Source organism: Balaenoptera ricei, chromosome 3, assembly GCF_028023285.1.
Source record: "Balaenoptera ricei isolate mBalRic1 chromosome 3, mBalRic1.hap2, whole genome shotgun sequence".
NCBI classification, from domain to species: Eukaryota; Metazoa; Chordata; class Mammalia; order Artiodactyla; family Balaenopteridae; genus Balaenoptera; species Balaenoptera ricei.
The window spans coordinates 43782862-43806943 of NC_082641.1; the positions used below are offsets into that span (position 1 = coordinate 43782862).

General features: G+C 41.5%; 1 protein-coding gene and 1 long non-coding RNA gene across 2 annotated transcripts in view; one reads left to right on the forward strand and one right to left on the reverse strand.

Moving 5' to 3' along the window:
* Positions 1-4134, reverse strand: part of IL6ST (interleukin 6 cytokine family signal transducer) — a 49332-nt gene extending 45198 nt beyond the window's left edge. The window contains exon 1 of the mRNA XM_059916392.1: positions 3897-4134. The gene's annotated coding sequence lies outside the window, so the exon portion shown is untranslated. The remainder of the gene's footprint in view (positions 1-3896) is intronic.
* Positions 4135-4376: 242 nt separating this feature from the next.
* LOC132363619 (uncharacterized) lies at positions 4377-20806 on the forward strand. The gene is made up of 4 exons (XR_009502622.1): positions 4377-4506; positions 5935-6006; positions 7047-7145; positions 20708-20806. It is a non-coding gene; the product is annotated as an uncharacterized LOC132363619 (long non-coding RNA).
* Positions 20807-24082: the final 3276 nt, after the last annotated feature.

The following is a 24082-nucleotide window of genomic DNA, read 5'->3' on the forward strand; positions in this document are numbered from 1 at the left end:
GAGATTGTAGCCATTGTGACAATATCACAAGCATTTCTGAAGCATTTCACATTGTTGACCACCTCTGCTTTCTGAATTTCTCATATCTCTTGGTTTCTATGTAACCATATCATGTGGTTATATTCTTTCCTTTATTTACTTTACTGTCTCCTTCACTGAATTCTCTGCTAGGTTTTATCTGCTGGCTATGAATGTACCCGAAAGTATTTGGCATCTACTATTCTTTTAAAATACCAACTTCTTCAAAAATGTATGACTTCAACTACTACCTTCACACAAAATAATTTCAAATATTCTGATTGAGATGTTTCTTCCAATTTCAGTTATGTATCATCATCTTGGATATTCTGCCTCTGACTCAAATAAGTTTAACAGGTCTAAAAACAACATACACATATATACATACTCATGCCCACATAAATACATAAATGCATGCACTTAAAAAAAAAAAAATCACAGTACTTTTTTTCCCCCTCATCTAAAAACACTCACCCTTCTTGAATTTCCTACGACGATGGGGTCCATCATTGTCTCTTGCCTATCCATTACATTCTAGCTTTTCTCAGTTACAAATCTTATTCAGTCTTCCTTCATGATCCTTCCCACTTGTTTTTTCTTTTCTACCCTCCACCATGACCAACCTAATTTAGGCACTGCTCACCTCAATACTTATAACTGCCTTCCTGCTTCTAGTCTCTTTCTTCCCTCCAAATCATTCTGAACATTATTACTGATGGATGAAATCTCTCTAAGCATACTTTAAACTTGTCACTCTTTTCCTCAAAAGCTTTTTAAAGGGTGAATAATAATGCCAAATATTTCAGCTATTTAAGAACCTAAAAATTTGGTTTCAGTGTGCCTGCCCAATCTATCTTCTTCAATATTTAAATCTATTCTAAAAAAACCAAACCCCTCTACTCAGATTTTGCCCTCAAGCTCTAGAGAAAACAGTGAGCAATCTGGTTTCTACTCTGCTCATGCTGAAATTATTTTTGTAGTTTCCCAAATGCAAAGCAAATATTTAAGCTCTTCATTTTACTTGACTTCACCACGCCATACACAATTTGGTCTTACCTTTTATCATGCCCTACCAGCTACCCCTACAGACTTTAAGCTCAAGTCACAGCGAACTACTAGACTTTCTCTAACACATTTTACTATTTCAGAGTTTGGGCTTCTACAAATGCTATTCCTTGGCTCTAGAATGTCTTTCTCCAAACTGTTCTGCACTGTTTATATCTCAGATGAAACATCATCTCTTCTGTGGAATTCCCCCCCACTCCCACAAACATCTTTGCTCCCAATGCACTTGTATACAGTTCCCTAACAGGATTCATAACACTGTATTGTAATTTTTGTTTATATGTCTTGATATCCTGAGAATCTAACATACTCTGAAGCACATAGCGGACAATTAAGAGTGGGTTTTAAAAGACTTTCCGGAATGGCCATATTATTCTAGTTAACTGTCACTCAAGTATACTATATGAAGAGGTAGTATATTTACCATCCTTAGGAGCTCAGATCCTGAAGCCAGGCTGTCTAGGTATAAATTCTGGATCTACCACTTAATAGCCGTGTGGCACTGGGAGAGTTAATTAAGCTCTCTATGCCTGGGTTTCCTTCTTTATAAAAGGAGAATAGTAAGATCTACTTCATAAGGTTATGAAGATTAAATGAATTAATATAAGCAGAGTGTTCAAAACAGTGACTGACAGAAAATAAGAATTACACATATATTGACTATTATAATTACTATACCTTGATTATTTCTGACCCTTCCCACAGACACCTCTATTGGAATGGGCTCCTTTCATTTTTCCCTTTATCCAAATCCTACCCAGGTTTCAAGGCTGACCTCTGTTAAATCCTTTGATCCTTTCAACTCTTAAATGGTTACTCCCTAATTTAAATACCTATAGCATCTTCTGTATCACTCTGCATATAATTAAAACTGCCTTGCATGCTTGTCATTTTTCACAAAATGTCTACCCAATTTCTGTAAACTCTTTGAAGGTCCTAAGGACGACTCATGCATCTTTGTCCGTTCCTACAGCAAGTACTAAGTGCTTAGTATTTGTTATGTAAAACAATAAAGCTCAGTAGAAACTTCAACTCTGATCAAAATGTCTTTGCAAAGAAATGGAGAAGACTGTGAGAACATTCCATGCTTCTCTAAGAGCCAAGCTGCAAATGTATTAGCGCCAGGGAATTCTGACTCCCATTAAAATAAGCTGCTCTGAAATAGCTTCTGGAAGAAAAAAACCCTCCCTACAGAAGAGTTTTGGGGAGTTCTTAAGTTCCCAAACCAAATTGTAGCAGTGGATCCTCTATGAGAAATGTGTTAACATGACACAGTGACTGATTGAGAGTACAGGATTTGCAATTACATAGATCTAGGTGTCAAAGGGACCCTGAGCTTCAGTTTCCTTCTCTATAAAGTGGGTATTGTAACACCTACTTCACAGGTACATGATAATCGACATCCACCCTAACGTTTAACTGAAATGCAAATTTCCTTGGAAAAATTTTAAATAAACTGAAAACACGGCAATTCGTAAATAACTGAACACATTTTTCATTACCTAAGAAAATGTATTAAATTAGCTGTGTGTTTATAATATTCTAAATTACCTATAAGAAAATTACACAAGTGTTGTCAATAATATGGAATTGGGATGAAAGAAAAATTGTACTACAAAATTTATCCTCCTTTTCTGACACTTTCTCCATCCTGCAATTTTTTTCTTCCACTTGTGATTAAAAACAAGTGTTCAAGATCGTCCTCAAAGAGAAATATTTGGAAAGCACAATTTAACTTAACAGCAAGTTGGTTCTAACATTGTAGTATTCCAGCTTACAGTTAAAAAATACTTCCAAATAGGAATTAACATGAATTTAAGAAATTATGATAATGGCGAATAGCTCATATGATGATCTGAGTAATTTCAAATTAAGAGTTGTTCCAACTTGAAGCTGGCAGTCACACAGTCTAAAGGGTTTGTTTACAGCACTGACTAAACCAAACACTCCAATCTTTTAGAATATTCATCCTGGCATTCTAACAAGTAATTATTTTAAAGCAGTATAATCGCTGAAATGCCCAATACTACACAAATTAAACCGAAATGGGTTTCCTTCTGAAGAAAAAAAGAAAAGAACAAAAGTGGCAGGTCTTATTTTTAAGCTGTGATATTTTTTTCAGTTTGAAAAACTACTGAAAAACAGAACCTTGCTACTTGGAATAATCTTTAAACTTGGGGGAGGGGGTGAGAGAATTTAAAAAGACAGAATTCGGCGCCTTTACGATACAGTGGTATGCGGGGTTCATTAGGGCCAGGCCATGTAAGCGATCAAAAGAAGAAAAGAGACATTAGCTTGGAAATTGTATAAGTATGGTGTAACTTTCAGCAACGTTGAAACGTTACCATTTAAGTATGAAAAGATGGCTTTGGGGAAAGAAAATTCACCTCCGAGTTGAAAATGAAGGGTCAAGTGCGGGACTACTGGAATTTAAGGGGAGATGGAAAGAGGACTGGGGAAAAAGTGTGGATTTGGTAACCAAAAAGGGGTATGGTCCAGAAGGGCGTGTGTGTGTGTGTGTGTGTGTGTGTGTGTGTGTGTGTGTGTATGTGTGTGGTGTTGGAAGTGAGGCTTGTACTTAAATCTAGGTGATAAAGTTGTGGAGATCAAATTCGGAGGTGTGGGAACACGGAGAGGAAGGAATGTGGGGATTTCCAGGCTGGGATAACAAGAAGTTTGGGGCGCGCGCTGTCGGGGCGCCCCTCTCCCGGAGAAGGGTGGCCCCCTCGAGTGCCAGGTCCCCTGGCCCGCCCCGACGCAGCCCTCCCCCTCCGGCTACACGGCCCTTCAACTCGACCACGGCCCCTCCTCACCTAAAGGCCGCGGTGACTCGCTCCTCCGCGTGTCCACAGTGCACGTCCCCCTCGGCGCCAGGCTGGGCCGGGCCCGTCGGCCGGCAGCCGCGACCCCCAGCTCAGCTGCGTCCGTGCGTTCCCCACGGGGCTCCGCGGGCCTGTAGGCTCCTCGCCCGGGCCTCGGGTCACTCCCGGTTCCTTCCCGCAGACGCGGCACGCGGCCCTCCTCCCGCGGCGGGGCGACGCGCCCCCTGACCCCGCCCCGCGGCGCCCTGTAACGCCCCGCCCCCGGACTTGGGATCTGTAAGCTGATTGGCGCCCGCGAGACCCGACGCGCGCCGGCATTGGCTCAGCGGCTGCCCGGAGGCGACGGGGAGGCTCTCCGAGCGGCTACGATTCCCGTAATGCGGTTCCCGGCGTCCCGGATTCGGGTCGCTGCGTCCGCGTCGCCGCTCCCAGACGAGATCGAAGGGTTCTCCCCACCTCCCCTCTGCGGGCGGAAGGAGCGGAATGTTCCATTTTTCCGTGGAATAACGGGGTCGTGAACTGAAGTCTGGGTGCTGCCCGCGCCTGCCGTCCTCCCTTCTTGCCGCGGCCTCTTCGGCCTCCCTTCGAGGCCTTCCCCAGGGTACTCAGAGCCGCTAGGGACAGCCGGGTGTCCTTGGGGACCGGGGAGGCGTGGGAGCTCCTGAGGGAAAGTGAAGGGATCGGTGGCCATGACTCCACACGAGATTACCGCAGATTGTGGCGGCTTCGGTCCAAGTCTTATGTAAACGAACCTTGCCACGATATATATTTTTAAGTTAGTAAATGAGTTTGGGTGTGATTGATCAATGAACCCCAGAGTTGGTGACACGCCAAGAAACTAGTTTTTCTTGCGGTTTGTACCTCCCAATCTGTGACAAAAATACCGAGTAAAAACCAATTTCGTTAAAACCCCTTCTTCCCCGCTCGTGGTCCGGAAAATGAACCTTCAGGCTCACTTTGATACAGTTTTTTTTCCAAAGCAAGATGAGAAGCTTAAAAGATAAGCGTGTGTGTGTGTGTGTGTGTGTGTGTGTGTGTGTAAAGAAACACACCCAAGGCCAGGACCTTTTGTGGAAGAATGGCAGACTATAGGAGGGCAATAATGGTTTAATGGACCTGAACAAATTATACCAATAAGTTAACAGACAATTATAAGGTTCTTCATTATATTGGGGATTCAGATAGAGTAAAGCACAGACCAAATTACCATCTCTTAGTTGATCAGATAATTTTTAAATGACACGGAAAAGTGGGCCTGCTACGTGTCTAGTGCTAAGGGAGTCCCAGGCAAGCTTGGGGTTGGTGCTGCAGGAGAGACAAAGCTCCACTGTGTTCGACTCTTGCTGCTGCCTGTCATCGTGTTATCTAACCTGTAGAGAGTGACTGGATTGTATTGTAGCTCTGCCATTTATGGAGGTTTTTAAAACAAACTTATAAAATGTTAAATTGGGGAGGAGATAAATTAGGAGTTTGGGATTAACATATACACACTACTACCTGTATATACAATAGATAACCCACAAGGACCTACTGTATAGCACAGGGAACTATACTCAATATTTTGTAATAACCTATACAGGAAAATATCTGAAAAAGAATACATATAGCTGAATCACTTTGCTGTACACCTGAAACTAACACAACATTGTAAATCAACTATACTTTGAAAAATTAAAATTAAAAAAGTTGTTAAAAGTTTTATTTAGATCTATTGGACATTTATTTAGGGACAATGTATAGAGGTTAAATGTACCTTCTGTTTCCAAATTGCCTGAGTTTGAATCCTGGTGCTGCCACTTCCCATGTCTATGATCTTGGGCAGGTCTTCTCAGATTTCTCATAAACCAAATGAGAATAATGGTAGCAACCTAACAGGATTGCTACGAGGGTTAAATGAATTAAAATACATGAAGTGCTTGGCACATAGTAGGTGCTCAATAAATGTCAGCTGTTATCATTATTGAATGTGCTTTCTCGACCTTTTTGTATTGCAGTGTATATTGAAAATGGTGATTCTTCTCTGGCATAGGGAGAAGATAGAGGGGAACAATATCTCACAGCACACTAGCCTGCCTTGTGCACTGGTCAGGAAAGCAAAGGAGTGAGTTAGTTCTTTTGTGGATATCTTTGCATTGGCTAACACTAACCCGTAAGAAACTCACATTTTGTGGAGAATGGTTAAAGTCTAGGTTAAAACAAAGAAACAAGGGCTTCCCTGGTGGTGCAGTGGTTAAGAATCTGCCTGCCAGTGCAGGGGACATGGGTTCGAGCCCTGGTCCGGGAAGATCCCACATGCCGCGGAACAACAAAGCCTGTGCGCCACAACTACTGAGCCTGTGCTCTAGAGCCTACAAGCCACAACTACTGAGCATATCTGCCACAACTACTGAAGCCTGTGCACCTAGAGCCTGTGCTCTGCAACAAGAGAAGCCACCCAATGAGAAGTCCGCACACCACGATGAAGAGTAGCCCCTGCTCCCTGCAAGCAGAGAAAGCCCGCGCACAGCAATGAAGACCCAACGCAGCCAAAAATAAATAAATAAATAAATAAATAAACAAATAAATTTATTAAAAAACCAATGAATCAATATTGGAGAAAGATTTTTTCAGGACAGCAAGATCCCATCTCTCCTTGGCTGGAATTAGATGACTCTGCAGATACCTCTGTAGGGTACTGGTCCTGAAACAACCACTTTCAGGATAAGGATTTGTCATTAGCACGCCCTGTCAAAATGCAGAGATAAGTGGGGAAAAGTGACATATCAATTGAGAACTTTCCATTTGTGCTTTGGGACTTATTCGGGATTTTAGATGTGTCAGCAGCAGAGGGGGAACCTGTACAGTGAGAGGGCAACAAGAGGACACTGACGTTACTCAAGAGAAAATGAACAAAGTTAGGGGAAAATGCTACAGAACAAAGGTGATAAATGTCGAAGATAAACTCTGCCTGCCTTGCTATTTGCATAAATCTGGCCCTGACCAGGATGGCCATTTACTTCCTTGCCTGTGCCCAGCTGTGTTTCTGAAACTCTGTGTCAGCCTTGAATTATCCTCCTGTCCTGCATCAACCTAATGATTTCAGCATCAATGATAATGACTCAGCACGCTGACCTCACAATTTCTCATCCTTCTCTTTTTCAGTCATCTTCAGCTTCACTCTGATATCAGGAACCCACAGATGTAGCCACACCTTGAAGCCAGTCATCAGATGAAATTACTCCATCTGCAAAACTTTGGCTTGTGAGTTTCCCTCTCTACCCACAGCCACCTACCCTCTACCTCTCTTACTTACTCCCACTGAGTCTGTAGTTTGTCCTCAGTGTGACCTCCGATTTTTGTTCTCCTAGTTTATCAGTTTTTTCCCACCTTCTTTTATCTTCCTAAACTCTGAGAACCCTTTTATCAACCATTTTAGCTGCACTCTCACTAGTGTCTTTAATTCCCTTGACCTTCAGCTATGTTTACCTTGTCAATGTTATTTCCTAACTATTTCCCTTTTTCTTGAACTAGCAACTCTATCCCAACATTTATTCTTAGTGCAGAACCTTGTTTCATTATTCCCTGGAAAAACCAAGACCATCATTTGTGAGTATCCTCTTTTCCTCTAAGAGGAAGAACAACCTTATTCTTTTAAAAGATTTCCTCCTAAGTTCTTGGTCCTGCCTTTACCAGGTTCAGTCCCCTAGTTTTATATTTTTCATTATTAGCATAAAATACCTTAGAAAATTTAAAAAATTAAATATTAACTCAAAGAGTTGGGGACAGCTTTTCTGTATGTGTTAAAATCTTTGTAACCTAATAATGTCTAATTCACTGAACAGAATTAAAAGTAATTAATTCAATATATGTTTCAAAAAAATGAAGCAGCTTAAGGCACATTATAATCCACTTAATAAAATAAGTTTGGAATGAAATATGAACTTAAATCAAGTTGTAACTAAATTCCAAGCTAGAAAACAGGAAAAATGCATTTCATAGCAACAAAACTTAGCAACATTATGACACTGTTTCGAAAATACTACTGAATACAAAACTACAGTAATCAAAAACATTGTGGTATTGGCACAAAAACAGACATATGGATCACTGGAACAGAATAGCCCAGAAATAGATCCACACACCTATGGTCAATTAATCTTCCACAAAGGAAGCAAAAATATACAATGGAGTAAAGTTTCTGCTAACTTCTCAATTTTAAAATGATAGTCATAAAACTGTGGTCTTATAAGTCTGAATAATGGTCACCAGTAACTATAAGTGGCCTTCCAGTAACTAGAAGGGAGGAGGAGGGGCTTTTTGAGGTTCTGGTCATGTTCTGGTTCTTGATCTAGATGCAAGTTATGTGGCTGTGTTCAGCTTGTGAAAAATTTTCAAGTTGTACTCTTTTAGCATACTCATTTTTCTGAATATATATTATTCTTCAGTAATATTTTTATTTAAGTCTTTAAGGCATTTTGAGTTTATTTTTGTGTATGGTGTGAGGCTGTGTTCTGACTTCATTGCTTTACATGCGGCTGTCCAACTTTCCCAACACCACTTGTGGAAGAGACTGTCTTTACTCCAAAGCAGGGAATCCAGTCAAGCTGTGCTCAGAATCCTGACCCACAGAAACTGAGATAAATGTGTGTTGTTTTAAGATGCTGAGTTCTGCAGCATAGAAGACTAATACAGCAGGCAAAAGTTGAAAGCTATCCATGTAAATGTTCATAATGAATGTTATTTTTACACATTCAAATCAAGCAGTTCTTAAGTCAATAAGAAGATCTGTATCTGGTGAAGGAAATTATATCAAACAGGAGGCTGCTCTGGTGTCCTGAAGACCCAGGAATTAAGGGGATCTCAACCATTCCCATTTATTCATTTTTTTTCCATAAACATTTATTGAGTATCAGCTATGTGCCAGACACTGAGATTTGGATCTAAACAAGACTCACGTGTTGTTCTTCCCTCAAAGTCTAATGAGAGAAAGAGAGAGATAAATAAACCAGCAATTATAGTAAAGTCATAGAGCATTCCATGTAAGAGCATTCTGGGAGTGCTCCTGCATGAATACTTCAGGAACTGGGGATAGTAAGAACTCTGTGCTTATCTCTACCTCCAATCTTACGTCCTCGGACCTTGTGGTGGATTAAAGATGGCCACAAATTCTTTAATACTCCTCTGTGGAAGATGAGGTCTATTTCCCCTCCTCTTTAACTTGGGTAGGCTTGAGTGCTGCACTGATTATTAAATAGAGTACAGAAAAAGTGACACTATGCCAGTTGGGGGGACTAGCCCTTAAGAGGAGCTTTTGCCTTGGTCTCTAGAAGTCCTGAGCTATCGTGTAAGAAGTCCCACTACCTTGTTAGACCATGTGAGAGGGCTGAGGCGACATGGAGAGGGACAGTGGCCCCGCTGTCCCGGCACCAGGCGTGTAAATAAAGCCATCTTAAAACTTCCAGACTGTATCAGCTGCCAGGTGAATACTACTGTGATGCCAATCAGGGCTACAGAGAGCAGAAGAATTGCCTCGCTGAGCCCTGCTCAAATTCCTGACCCACGAAATTGTGAGATATAGTAAAATGTTTGTTGTTTTAAGTCACTACGTTTTGTTAAGGAGCAATAAATAACCAGAATGAAACCCTCAAATCCATCATGCACAATGCTGAAAATCTGACCATCTTATTCTTTGAAGGTCTGTCAGTGCCTTCCTATCACCTTAGCCCCTTTTGTATGTCATAAAAATCCTCCTTCACCTGACCTCTACTCACTTCTCCAGCCTTATCTCTAATATAACCTCTAACTCCTGGCTGTCACATTACCAATTTGCTAATGGTTCCTGGGCCAGCCTCCAGTATACTGTTTCCTGCTTCCATGCCAAAGAAAGAGCTTATGCTGTTCCCTTGGCCTATCATCACCTTCTTCATTTTCTTCATTTAACTTGATCACCTTTCTTTAGTGTCTTAGGGGTTATGTCCTCCTTCCAGAAGTCTTTTCTGACTTCTCCCTGCTCTAGGCCCTGAGAAACTCACAGCAAAAGAATGCAAATGAGGGACTTTCCTGGCAGCACAGTGGTTAAGAATCCACCTGCCAATGCAGGGGACACGGGTTCGAGCCCTGGCCTGGGAAGATCCCACATGCCACGGAGCAACTAAGCCCGTGCGCCACAACTACTGAGCCTGCGTGCTGCAACTACTGAAGCCCGCGCGCCTAGAGCCCATGCTCCGCAACAGGAGAAGCCACCACGATGAAAAGCCCGGGGAACCTCAACGAAGAGTAGCCCCCGCTCGCTGCAAGTAGAGAAAGCCCATGTGCAGCAATGAAGACCCAATGCAGCCAAAAATAAATTAATTAATTAATTTTTAAAAAATGAATGCAAATGATTCCAGGTGATCTCCTCTACTTCCTTTTTTCCAGAGTGAGCTAACTTCTGGGTCATTAGGAGAGGGCTTCTGTCCTCAGTCTTGACATGCCCTGGCATCTGTTGAGATGAACAATAGCCTTATGTGGCTCTTAGGTGTCATCACTGCCACATTAGGCACCTATGGAGATGTCTTTGGCCCACCTGGACTCTGGATATACATTCCATGCCACTTCCCACTTTCGCAACTCATTGTCTTGACTATGTAGCCTCTTGCTCTTCTCTTTGCCTATGCCTCTCTGGGGCTGCTAGAGATTCAGAGGGGCTGCCTCAGGCTTTCCTTACCTATGGCACTCTATGTGGCCATCTTTAACTTACTTACTACTGTCACGATATTGTGGGCTAAGAAACATCTGCCTGCCAGGATTTCACACGGTAACAGATCCCCAACATCATCATGAGCCTTCATCATCTTTCCCCACCTTAGATCTAACCTCAAGGTAAGGGGCATGGTGGAGGACCTTTTCTTACAGCTTCAGTACCTCAAGTTCTCTTGCTTACCCTCATTTATCCCCTTTTGTGCTCCTCAACTTGGAAAGTCTCTATCTAGTCTGGAGGTGGGGGTGGGTGGGAGGTTGATGTTAGCAGAAGGGACAATTAAAACTGGTCAGCAAACACTCTTCCCAAATCTCTGTCGTATACCTGGACCAAGGCTTCTGAACTTGGAAGAGTTTGACACCTTTATTCTCTGCTAATGCTGTGCTAATTTTTCTAAAGCAATAGGGGAAAGTTAGTAAATAGGGGAATGCAGAGAGAAAAAGCATAATTTGGAGTGAATACTAAAATATCTCGATATACCAGAATAAAGTTTTTCGCTTCCAAATCTATGCTCCCTTTTCTCAGATTGGCCAAGACAGTCATAGGTAAGAAACCCCAAATCGGAATGAAGAGTGTCTACTTCTTTAGTCGGATTTCTGCCATGTGGGTAGTCAGAAGGGAGAGATCAACTAGATGAAAACTTGCTTTCAAGTACCTGGGGCCAGAGCTTAGAACTGGATATTTTCCCAGGGGTTGATTGACTTGGGAGCTGAGCCTCATAGGTCATGTAGAAAATTTCCCAGTGACATTCAAGGTAGCCCACACTCTCTACTGTGGTAAATAAAGGGAAAAACTAAAAAAGCTACCTGGCACTGAACTTCTTTTGGTGGCTAGCTCAGTTCTGCGTTGTGTAGCTGTGGGAGGGAAGGTCACCGCTACATGTCTCTCCCACTTTGGCTCTTTCTTCATGCCTTCCTTTCTCCTACACCCTCTTACCTCTTAACATCATTATCGTGGATGTTTTTCCATATACAGCCTTTTTCTGCATGCATGAAGGCAGAACAAGAAATGAAAGAATGAGCAATAGCTCCCGTGTGTTTACCTGTAATGGTAGGAGGTGGGAAGGAAGCTGAGTATGTCTTTAAATCTCTCTAGCATCTCACTGCAGATGGGCTAAAGAACCCAACCTCAAATGCAGAAAACTATTCAAAACCATTTAGTCTGTGCTTTTGATTTAAAAAAAAAAAAGATAAAATGATTTTTTTTCTAGGTAGGAATACATTGTGCTGCTTTCTCTAACTGCTCAGAGACAAATTTTCGATGCCCGAATAACAAGGGTAGTCATAACAGCAACCATTTTCTTGAGTGTAGCTTTGTGACAGGAACTCACTGTATTAGGTATTTTATATCCCAATTAATCTTTGCAATGTGGAAAGTGTTGTCATTCCCATTTTATATACGGGGAAGCAAAAGCTCTGAGGGTTTAAGCAACTGGCTGAGGTCACACAGCTAGAAATCTGTTTATGGGGACTGAAACCTAAGTCTTCATTGCTGAAAGTCATATTCTTTAATGATGCTACATTGTCACCTCACCACATGTCTCACAAATGTCTTCTAATGATTTTCATTATTTTGTGCTTATCAAAATGTAATGAAAGAGGCTTTGGAGAAAAGTCTTTTCTACCCACAAAGCTTTGTCATGTTGTACCCTCCAAATCAGGGATGTCATGGCGGTAATTTCTATGAGTAAGGATTATTATGTGTGAAAAATTTGTGACTTGAATCCCAAGACTCTTAAACACTCTGAAAACAGCTATTTATAAATTATAGTGTATAAAGTATTTTTATAATTTAAAATATGTACAGTCAGTCTCAATTTCTGTATCAGCTAGGGCTCCTTATGCTAAGTGACAGAATAACCCAATACTACTTCTGAGAAGTCCAGAGGCTCCAGGAAAACTTTGATCCAATAACTCAAATGATGCCACCAAGGATGTGTCTTCTCTCTATCTCTCTACTCTGTTCCCACAGTATGGCTGGAGCCTTGGGCTCTACTCAGTGGTCACCTGAGTCATTACCATGTTTCCATTCTGTGGTGACAAAATACCTGCAGAAGTTTGAAACTTAACATTACCACACCATTTTAATAGGGGAAAAGTGAAAGCTTGCCTTTCCCCAAAGCTCTAGCAAACATTTCTTCATGTCTCATTGGCTCTAAATAGGTTACATGTCCACACACAAACCATGGCAAAGGGAATGAGCTAAGCTGATTAGCTTCAGTTCATTGGGTGCCACCTCTGTGGTTCACACCAGACACATGTCTGAGAATGAGAGGGTGGTTCCCTAAAGCAAATACAGGGAATTATTTCATGGAGGGAGAATGTACACTGGGCAGGAAATGGCAGGTTTCCATGGCACCCATGCTCCTACGGTCTAGAAGTATTCATATTTTCTAAGAATATTTTTTACTTGCATATACTTTTTGTTTTGTTTCTTCATCTACCATTATGGCGTAAGCAATTTCCCATGTTGTTAAAAGCTCATTTTACTAACTACACTCATCATGCTTTTATTAGCTCAATGAAATCTTCAAATAGAGTCCATCGATATAGATACTGACAGTAGATGTAGCTGGAGGGTATGGTAACTTCAAGTTAGCCAGGGTATTGTCTCAGAAGGAGGCAGCTGCCTGACTGCTCCCAACTACTGTTGCTTCTTCTACAGCTAAGCCTCAGGCCCCTCTCTGCGTGGCTTTAGGGGTTTGGTTTGTGAGGGGAGAGGGTGAGGAGAGTGTAGGCTCAACCAGTATTTGGCCTACTTTACCCTATCACCACCATCCCCCGACAGAAAAACTGTAGACACCAACACATACTCCTTCATGACCTGAGAAACTTTCTAGCTTGGGTAAAAAGACCAAACAGTGGGAAGAAATTAATTAGAATTATGGCACATTATGGGTGGAAGGAGCTGCCACTGTATGACTTTGAAAACCTTCAGCATGGCCCTGGCATCAATCTCTGAAGATATACAATATCGCCTCTGTGCGAGGTGTTTTTCATTTTTGGTTGGAATTTTCACTTGTAAGAGGGCCAATTTCGCTAGGATTTGGCCAGAATATTTTAGATCCTGAATTTGTGGGTCCAAACTCATTTGTGCTTTTTCTAAATAGAATAGTTAGGTTGAATCTGTGGATTAACAGTCAACATTGTGCCAAGCAAAATATTTTCTTCTTTGAGGCAAGTAATGAGTTCCGGTTTTCTTCCTGAGCCTTTCACACATAAGGAAACAGGTCACATCATTAAAACTGCCTGGGGGGAAATTATATGATAGCATTTGTAAAGCTAACATTCTAGAAGAGAGGGAACCATACAAATACAGAGAATTATTAATTGCTATTTTGTGCCCTCAGATGACTTGACGTTTTGTGTGTTAGTCTCTAAGTGAAATTCACAGTGATCACATTATGTGATGGTGCAAGGCACTGGCCAAGGGGTAGGTAGCTGTTGGCTCTGATTTCTGTTCTGCTGGGCCTTGATGGAAGTAACCAGTTAGGTGAATAGAGGCAGGCAAACACCTTTTACATGATGTGCAATTGGTAATGATTTGGTGTTTATGATTATGGGTCTGGGAAGAGTCACTGGAGAGGAGACAGAAGACCAGATAACTCTACCACTTCTCAGCTCTAGTAACTTTAGGCAGGTTACTTGTCTCACCTGAACCTCCATTTCCTCATCTGTAAAATGGGAATATAATCTTTTTCAACAAGTTATTAGGTGAACTTCCCTGGTGGTCCAGTGGCTAAGAATCCATGCTCCCAATGCAGGGGGCCCGGGTTCAATCCCTGGTCAGGGAACTAGATCCCACATGCCGCAACTAAGAGTTTGCATGCCGCAACTAAAAGATCCCGCACGCGGCAACGAAGATCCCGCATGCCGCAACTAAGACCCGGCGCAGCCAAATAAATAAATAAATATTAAAAACGAAAACAAAACCAAGTTATTATGACCATTATGAAGAACAGTATAGAGGTTCCTTAAAAAACAAAAAATAGAACTACCATATGGTCCAGCAATCCCACTCCTGGGCATATATCCTGAGAAAACCATAATTCAAAAAGATACAGGCACCCCAGTGTTCACTGCAGCACTATTTACAATAACCAAGACATGGAAGCAACCTAAATGTCCATCAACAGATGAATGGATAAAGAAGTTGTGGTACATATATACAATGGAATTTTACTCAGCCATAAAAAAGAATGAAATAATGCCATTTGCAGCAACATGGATGGACCTAGAGATTATCATACTAAGTGAAGTAAGTCAGACAGAGAAAGACAAATATCATATGGTATCACTTATATGTGGAATCTAATAAAAAATGATACAAATGGACTTATTTACAAAACAGAAACTGACTCACAGATCTCGAAATCAAACTTATGGTTACCAAAGGGGAAACGTGGGGGAAGTGATAAATTAGGAGATTGGGATTAACATATACACACTACTGTATGTAAAATAAATAACTAATAAGGACCCACTGTATAGCAGAGGGAACTCAATATTCTGTAATAACCTATATGGGAAAAGAATCTGAAAAAGAATGGAGGGATATATATATATATCTCTGATTCACTTTGTTGTACACCTGAAACTAGCACATTGTAAGTCAACTATACTCCAATAAAAATTATTTAAAATAAACCAAGTTATTATGAAATCTAAATAAGATAGTATATGTAAAGTTGATTTATGTGGAAAAATACTTTATAAATGTTAAGGTATGTTATTATTGTCATTATGATTATTATTACTATTAAGTTTAATCATGCAAAGACTTACAGATTGACGAGTAAACTGTCATAGCTTAATAGAGATCTGTGGCTTGGGGTCTCAAAATAACAACAAAAACATAAATGTTGGTACTAGTCTCCATTTTACAAAAACAAACATAAATATCTACCCCTATTTTACACACAGACACACACACAGCAATTTATTTAATTGGTGCCCTTGGTAATGATGGGGTAGATTTTTTTGACCTTTCTAGTTCTAGCTCCCCACTTGTCAAGTAGTCAAGGCAGGATTCTTTCCAGATTCCAGAATAACTGCTGAGAATTGGTAGATACCCCAGAAATTTGTACATCCAACCTTCATATTTTACAGATGAGAAAATTGGGACCTGCTCTGCCTCTAATTGTCCCTGGTTCAAATAAATAATTAATGGCAGAATTGGGATGACAAAGCACAGTCCCAGGCTCTTACCACTGTCCCAAGTAAGTGTGACATAGGACCGAACGATGTGGAGCAGCCTGGGTCTGACATTAAACCCTCAAGTGATCCCATTACATGGAGATACAGTCTTTTGTTTGTAAATAACTGAGGTTTTTGAGTAACTGGCTGAGCCTGATAGAGGTCAGAGAGAGATTGTTCTGATATCATAAATTGTATTATCTGTAAGGATATTGTTTAGAAAACATTGCCATGGTATAATTCTTGTTAATTGCTTAGGATGAGAAATTATACCCACCATTTATTAATCACGCATTATGTGCCAGGTATTCTACTTAAGATAACTTAATCTTTCCACCAGTCTGGAGAGTTGGTATTAGTCTCCCATTTTACAGATGAAATCAAAGCTCAGAGAGGCTAGGGAACTTACTCAAGGGCACAGAGCTGGTAAATGTCCGAGCCAGGACTGTAAGCCAGGTCTGTAAGGCACTGAAGCCCAGACTCTTTCCACCACTTAGCGTGTATGGATGACTCAGAGACAAAGACTGATTGTCTCATTGATGGCCACATCTTTTGTTGCTAGTCAATTTGAAAACAAAACTTCTGCACAAGAATTAGTTGTCCTAACCCAGAGTTGCTAGCTTAACGCAATTCACACCGTTAAGATTCTCTACTTCTAACAAGTGCTTGGAATCTTCCTTGTTACAGTGAATTCACAGTGTTGTGACCCCAGCTCTCCAAATCTTTCCAAACACGTCAGGTTCCTTCCTTGAATGTGAAGGGAAGGAAAAGAATCACTGTACATAGTCAAATATGGAAACTTTGGTTTGAATAAACGTAAGAGATACAGATTTGGGCAAACACTCAAGTTAAATAGGATTTGGTTACTGCTCAGGGTTAAGGCATAACAATAAATACTTTTCGGATAACTAACTGAAAGACAGATGTGTCCCCTCTTTTTCTTGGGAACCGTACGCGGCAACAAAGAACATTCAGCAAAGGATCCTGGAGAGGAAGGTGAGAAGATTTTTACTATTCTACAATTGGGCTAAAATAATCTTACATGTAGAAATACACATTATGCTTTCCTTTGGAAAACCTCATTCTACGCACAGGGCGTATGGACTGTGAAGAGGGTGGGCAGATGAGTAAGTTGGGGTCAGAACATCTGAGTCCTGGCTCTGTAACTTCCTGACTAGGCAGCCTTTGGCAAGGCGCATAATCACTCCAAATTTCACTTTCCTAATGGGCAATGTGGGACTAACAAAGGCTGCCCCTGGGTACTGCACAGGGATGGTACGAGGGCCAAATGAAAGAAAGACCATAAAGCACTAGGGAGATGTAGGGAGTTACTATTAGCTGCAGAACTTCCTTGCTTTGTGTGTGACTTGCTGTGATAGGCTGGTGGGTGGGGAGGTGGTGGTGGGAAGTGTGGTGCAGAGGAGGATATTGGTAGTTTTTGCATTCAGATGCTAAACCACAGCTGCCAGCAGAAAGCCGGGGCCAAGCCTGCTCTCGCTAGCCTAGCCGCACTTGAGACTCCAGTTTTCCGTCTTCACGCTCATTCACTGCCTTGCCTGTGAACAGGGAAGTATTAGGCCCTTCACCTCCTACAGCCACAGGGAGGAGGGAAGCCAGCACTGAGCGACAGAGAGGTTGGGCACCTAACAGTAACTGCTACCTACTGTGTGCTTACTGTGTGTCAGGCATGATGCCAAGTATTTGACATATATGATCTTATTTATTTCTCATGTCAGAAAATGAGATAGGTATGATTATTATCCGCATTTTACAAATGAAGAAACTGAGAGACAGAGAAGACAAATAACTTGCCCAAGATTATAAGTAGACAGCGGTCTTCACCAAGAGTCAAATCCAGGTAGTCTGATTCTGAAACCCACATCCTCAAACACTAAGCTATACTGTCTCAGAAGCCCGAGTGGTCTCTGTCTCACGTGCCTCCTCACACCCTTAGCTTCCTGCCGTCAAACACAACCCCACTGGTGGGATCCTGTTTCTGAAGAAAGCAAATGCAGAGAAGGGGATTGGGTGCTAATGATGATCTAGAAACTCCATTTCCTACTCACCACATAGACCTGCCTCAGTGCGGTAATGGCCCGTCCTGTGAGGGTGACCAAGCATTTATCTGGTAGCCTGTGTCTTTTTGCTCTTGGAGATTCCAGCTAATAAACGTCATAAAGTTGTCTAACTCTAGTTTTAGGCCACAGCAGGATTAGAGTTGTAATTAAGGCAGGGTTTGGTGTGGTGGTCATAGCCAAGGAACGTCTGTGAGCTGGGGATGGGGAACAGTTGCTAACAGTGGCAGCAACTGGTAGCACACCAACTCCTATCTCCATGGACCAAGGGAATCACCATCTATAGGAAATATTTCCTGAGCATTGCTGGGATGCCACCCACAAAGCCAGGTGCCAGGTATTTACACATGATAAGGTACTTAGACATAAGAGAAAGCAGTAGAAGGTAGTATATGGTGAAAACAGATCAGTAGCTCAGAAAGTAAGTGAATTCTAAAGAGGAGGAGACAATTTGGAGTAGAGCAGTCAGGATGACCTTTATGAAGGAGGGAGTGAATTGGACTTTGAAGGAGGGATGGAATTTGACTACGTGAAAAGGAGTGGGGATTGAAGGGAGAAATGTAAGAAAGGATAGCATTGTAGGAGAAGGTATAGTGCCAAGGTAGGTTCAAGAAAAGTGGGAATGAGCACTCGTGTGTAAGGATGCTTTCAGCTAGTTGAAACAGAAATGGCTTCCGCACACATAGTCCAGAGGTTGGATGAGCTTCTGGATGGCTTGATCCAGCAGCTAAACAGTGCCAGGTTTTCATGTCTCTGCTTTACAGTTCCTAGAGTCACCTCCAACAGTCAGGCAATATATTCCCTGCTCACATCCAACAAAAGAGAGATTGATTTATCTTTCCCAGAAATCTCCAGCTAACCTCTCTTTGTATTCATTGGCTCAAACTGGCTCTAGACCTGTCTGTTTGCAAACCTGTCATTGAAGGAAATGGAATATTATGATTGGCTTACACCAGTTGGTCTCAAACTTTAGTCTGCATTGAAATCACCTGGAGGGCTTGTACAAACACATATTGCCACCTTGTTCTACCTAAGAGTTTCTGATTCAGTAGGTCTCGGGTTGGAATTTACATTTCTAACAAGTTACCATGTGATGCTAGTACTGCTGGTCTGGGACCACACTTCGAGGACCACTATCTTAGAATAATCATTTGGGGGTGGAATGGAGGTTGGGGCCTCAATCACAATGTCTCCTATGGATATGGCCACCAAATGTCCTGGTTTGCCTGGCACAGTTCCTCTTTATGTCTGTTAAGCCAGTGTAATTATGTCCCCTGTACTCTCAAAAGTGCCCTGGTCACTTTCACATATAAATTACACGATTACCTGACTATAAGGTGCTTTAGTTGAAGACAGAGACCCTTCTCTACAAGTGAGCACAGGCTAGGATTCATCAATAAAATATGTCTTCCAGTTGGGAGATCTCTTCTTTGTCCTGTGTCCAAGGATCTAAAAGAGAGAAAAAATGGCCATCAGTATCAACCATATTTTACAGTGTTGGATCCTGACTGATGTGTGTTAGGAGCATTGCTCTTAATTTATATGGAAAGTGTTCTTTACTCATCGTAAATACAGCTTTTGATATCCTTTTTGCTTACCGTTCTTAACAGTATAATTCATTTTACTGAACAGTAAGGCATCAATTGCAAATAACTCATTTTATGTCTTATGGTCATCGACTTAACAATTTTTATGAAAATATGAAACATATTTTATATCAAGCTAAAATATCATATTTTAACAACTTTGGCCATAACGCAGCTCACAGTAAAAGAGAATTCAGAATTAATAAACAGTGTTGGTTGCCAAGTATTTCTGCTTCATCCAGAACTAAAAGTTTTTGTTGAAAATTTACTACATCTGGCATAGTAGGAGGCCATGTAATTTCTGGAAGAAGAGCAGTGAAAGAATATTCCTGTTTCTCTTTCTTAATCTAGTAGCTTTTTCTTAGCTTTTTCTACCTAAAGGTTGCCAAAGACTAGATTTGAAATGATCTTACATATTAGATACCTCCAACCTTATTCATATAATCTGGTTTAACCTCTTGAGTTTCTTAAGAAACTGATAACAAGCAGTGTTGGGGATGCAGATTAAGTGTTTACTTAAACCACTTCCTCCCATCCCCACACAAAATCATAAACTCAAGCAAAATCCAGATGATAGTCACAGACATCTCATTGCTCTTGGCAAAACCAAGAATTGTGAAATTTCACTTAATCCAAAATTGTTTGAATTTTGTTGTTCTAAGCCTTTTCCTAGTTTCTTCTTATGTCAAAATAGCCACATATGGTTTCAGTCCTTTGAGAGGAGGACAATTTGGGCTGAACCTAGTAGAATAGCAACGTTTTAAAAGTTTAAATATGGTAGAATTTTTGAGTTGGAGAGAGCCTAGCAGTCTTCTGCTCTAAACTGCCGTTCATTGTAGGAATCTCCCCTCCAACATCAGTGAGAAAAGTGCTCTTTAAACTGAGTTACTGCTGCCAGTGATAGGAAGGCCACAGCCTCTAAGGGTGAGCAATTGGTTTCATTGTTGAACAGTTTTCACTAGAAATGTTTCTTACGGTGAGTTATGACGTGTCTCCCAAAATGTTTACTTTAGAGGACTATAGACTATGCTATGGACTAAATTGTATCTTCCCCAAGTTTGCATGTTCAACCCCTAACCCCCAATGTGACTGTACTTGGAGATAGAGATTTTAGGAAGTAATTAAGATTAAATGAGATGATAAGGGTGGCATCGTAATCTGATAGGATTGTTGGTATCATAAGAGAAGGAGAAAAAGATCTTTCTCTCTCTCCATTGCATGCACCAAGGAAAGGCCATGTGGGGACTCAGTGAGAAGACAGCCATCTGCAAGCCAGGAAGAGAGCTCTCACCGGAAGCTGAGTAGACCGGCACCTTGATCTTGAACTTCTAGCCTCCAGAACTGTGAGAAATAAATTTCTGCATTTAAGCCACTCAGTCTACAGTATTTTGTTATAGCAACCTGAGCTGACGAAGACAGACTGTATGGACTGCCTTTTCAATACCAGAGGTCTCAGCTATCATGCCCATCCTAACACAGTCTTTAAAATGAAAATTCACAGGGACTTCCAGTTTCTTTATCTGATTGCTGTCCAGACTGCCCATTTTGAGATCACTCCAGCTTGGATCTGTCTCATCAAAATAATGTTGTCTAGAATTGAAAATATAATATTCTAAATTCATTCTGACCAATGCAGAATACATTAAAACATTTTCTATAAGCTAGATTCCATGTCTTCTTGCAGGCCATACAATATAACATTGGTTTGGGGTTTTCAGGAACACATTATATACAGGTTAAATTTGTGGTCACCTAAAATCTGCATATTTTAAATAATGAGCTTCTTTCCGGGCCCTGTAATCCAGTAGCCTCTTGGATTACCAAGTATTAGACCATATGAAAAAAAAGGTAGAAGTTTAAAGAAAACTGATACAGTTGACCCTTGAACAACATAGGTTGAAACGTATACACTTTTTTCCCCCAATAAATAGCACTACATGATCTGCAGTTGATTGAATCTGCAGATGTGGAAACTTGGATGTGGAAGGCTAACTGTAAAGTTAAACTCAGACATTCAAGTGCATGGTGGGTCGGCATCCCTAACCCCCTCATTTTTCAAGGGTCAAATGTATTTCACCATATAGCTGTGAACTCCAAGAGCCAGGTGGTTTACATAATATATGTCAGTTATATACTATGTTGGAAGGGGTTAAATGCTATGGAAAACAAGAAAAAGTAAAGCAGAATAGGAGGTTTGGGGATTACATTCTTCTGGTCAGAGCATAGCAAGAAGCACTAGATCTCATTAACATGATTGTCACTTTTTCTGTTTCTGTTGCCTCAAACTCAGCCATGAGTAAACTGATTAATTTGGAAATTTATTACGTATTTCACGTATTTAATATCTCTAACGCAGGGTTGTTGTAGACTATGCTAATTAATTCAGCTTAGGAAATAGTCACTGAGTTATTCATTTAGAATAACACATTGTGATTTTATTAGTGGGATATCTGATTTTGAAAGTGCCTTCATTTAATCAATTGATTCATCACCCATCATTCAGTCAACAAATATTTGTGGACTGCTTGTTAGGCAGAAGGTTGAATTATAGGTACATGTATTAAAGTTATAGTTACAGAATTACAAACACTAGAATTCCTGGGTGTTTATAAAGGTGGATAGGTGTCTAGAAATACGAAGTTAAAAATGGCAGTATATATATATATATTTGGCTACATTGGGTCTTCGTTGCTGTGCACGGGCTTTTTCTAGTTGCGACGAGCAGGAGCTACTCTTTGTTGCAGTGCATGGGCTTCTCATTGCGGTGGCTTCTCTTGTTGGGGAGCATGGGCTCTAGGCGTGCAGCCTTCAGTAGGTGCAGCACATGGGCCCTAGAGCGCAGGCTCAGTAGTTGTGGCGCATGGGCTTAGTTGCTCCACGGCATGCGGGATCTTCCCAGACCAGGCATCAAACCTCCCCTGCATTGGCGGGCAGATTCTTAACCACTGAGAAAATGGCAGTATATTCTAATCCAAAGAATATAGCTGAGGTATGAGCATTTTTCTTTTTTTGCTTTTACCAATATGTAAGAACATGTTAGTTGGTCTCTCAATACCTCCCTGGTAGATAGATTAGCATGTTTTCCTCATTGTATGTGTGGGGAAACTTGAAACTCCAGGAAGATAGGTGTCTTACCCTTAGTCACTCAGGGAGTGTTAATATTGCAGTGGAAACGGTAGATTTCAGGGTCATCGTCTAGCAACATCTGATCTTCAGCCGATTAGTATAAGAGTTCACGCAGCTTTGGCTCCAAGTCTCTATGGGAGCCAGGGGACCTTCACTGTAACATCACCCAAACCTCCCCTGTTTCTGGAGTCCACATCTTCAGTGTCAAAAGGCCTCAGGTATCAGAAGTTCTCAGGGTGCTCCAGGCTGTCTGTCTTTGCCAGTGGGGTTCAGCCCTCCATCGGGTCCAGGTATCAGTAGGTGAAAGTGGGGGCAGGAGAAAAGGCCAAAGAAGGAACCAATCATATTTATTCCAGCTCCTTTATCTTACTGCTGCTCCCAACTTGCTACTTATCCTTCTCCTAATCAATTACAGAAAAAAAAGGAAAATGATAATCACAAAAGAATCTAGATAAGTGACCCTGACCACTTAGCTTTTGGGAATGTCATGTTGTTGGGCTACACCCGCAGACCTGAAAGCCTTGTAGTTGCCCAGCCCTGAGACAGAAGAAAAAGGCCGGAGACAGCAACAGAGACAGCAATGATTTATTGGACAGGGTCTTACATGTCCGCAGCAAAAGGTCCTGCTGTCTGCCGTCCACTGTGTACGACAGACAGCAGCAGGACATGGCAGCAACCTTTGCTACTCGGGGAGAAGGAGGCTACCATTTATAGGGGAAATTGACCTCAGGTTGACTCATCAGTTACCAGGGAAACAAGCAGTTGGGCCACGTCCTTCCCAGCCCCTCAGGTTAATGACCATCATGAGGGCAGATGTTTCCCTTTAATAAACTAACAGGTAGAGCCATTCTGGCCTAAGGATTAGAACAGTCACTAGCTAAGGCAGGGGGCAAGCACATTCACGTGAGGAGGGTGTAGGTGAAGCAGGGACTGGTTGAGCAGGGGATGTACAAACAGCAAGAGAACTTCTTGAGTGGCCTGGCCATACGCATGTTCACCCCTTACCTTTTGCACATTATTATCTGGTGATTTTCAACCTGGATACAAAATGGGCAGAAGGCATATTACCCCATTGAGATGTATTAAAAACACCTAGGGGAAGGGTGTTAAAACGTGAACCTCTGCCTCCGACCCTCCCAAGAGGATCTCATACTAGCAAAGGTTCTCAACCCTGGCTGCACATTAAAATTACCTGGGGAATTAAAAACAAAATTCCCAGGCCTGGGGCCCACCTCCAGGTGTTCTGAGTTCTTTGGTCTGAGGTACAATCCTGACCAATATTTTTTGAAAGCTCCAATGGGCTTTTAATGTGCAGCCAGGATCACTGCTCTGGTAATCCCCTGTGGCTGACAGGAGAGTGTCCTATCCTCAGTGTCCTACTTCCAGGTGTGTGAGTGCTGACGACAAAAGCTTGAGAACCATCAGTCCAGTGATTCTTTTTTTAATAAACTTATTTATTTTATATATTTATTTTTGG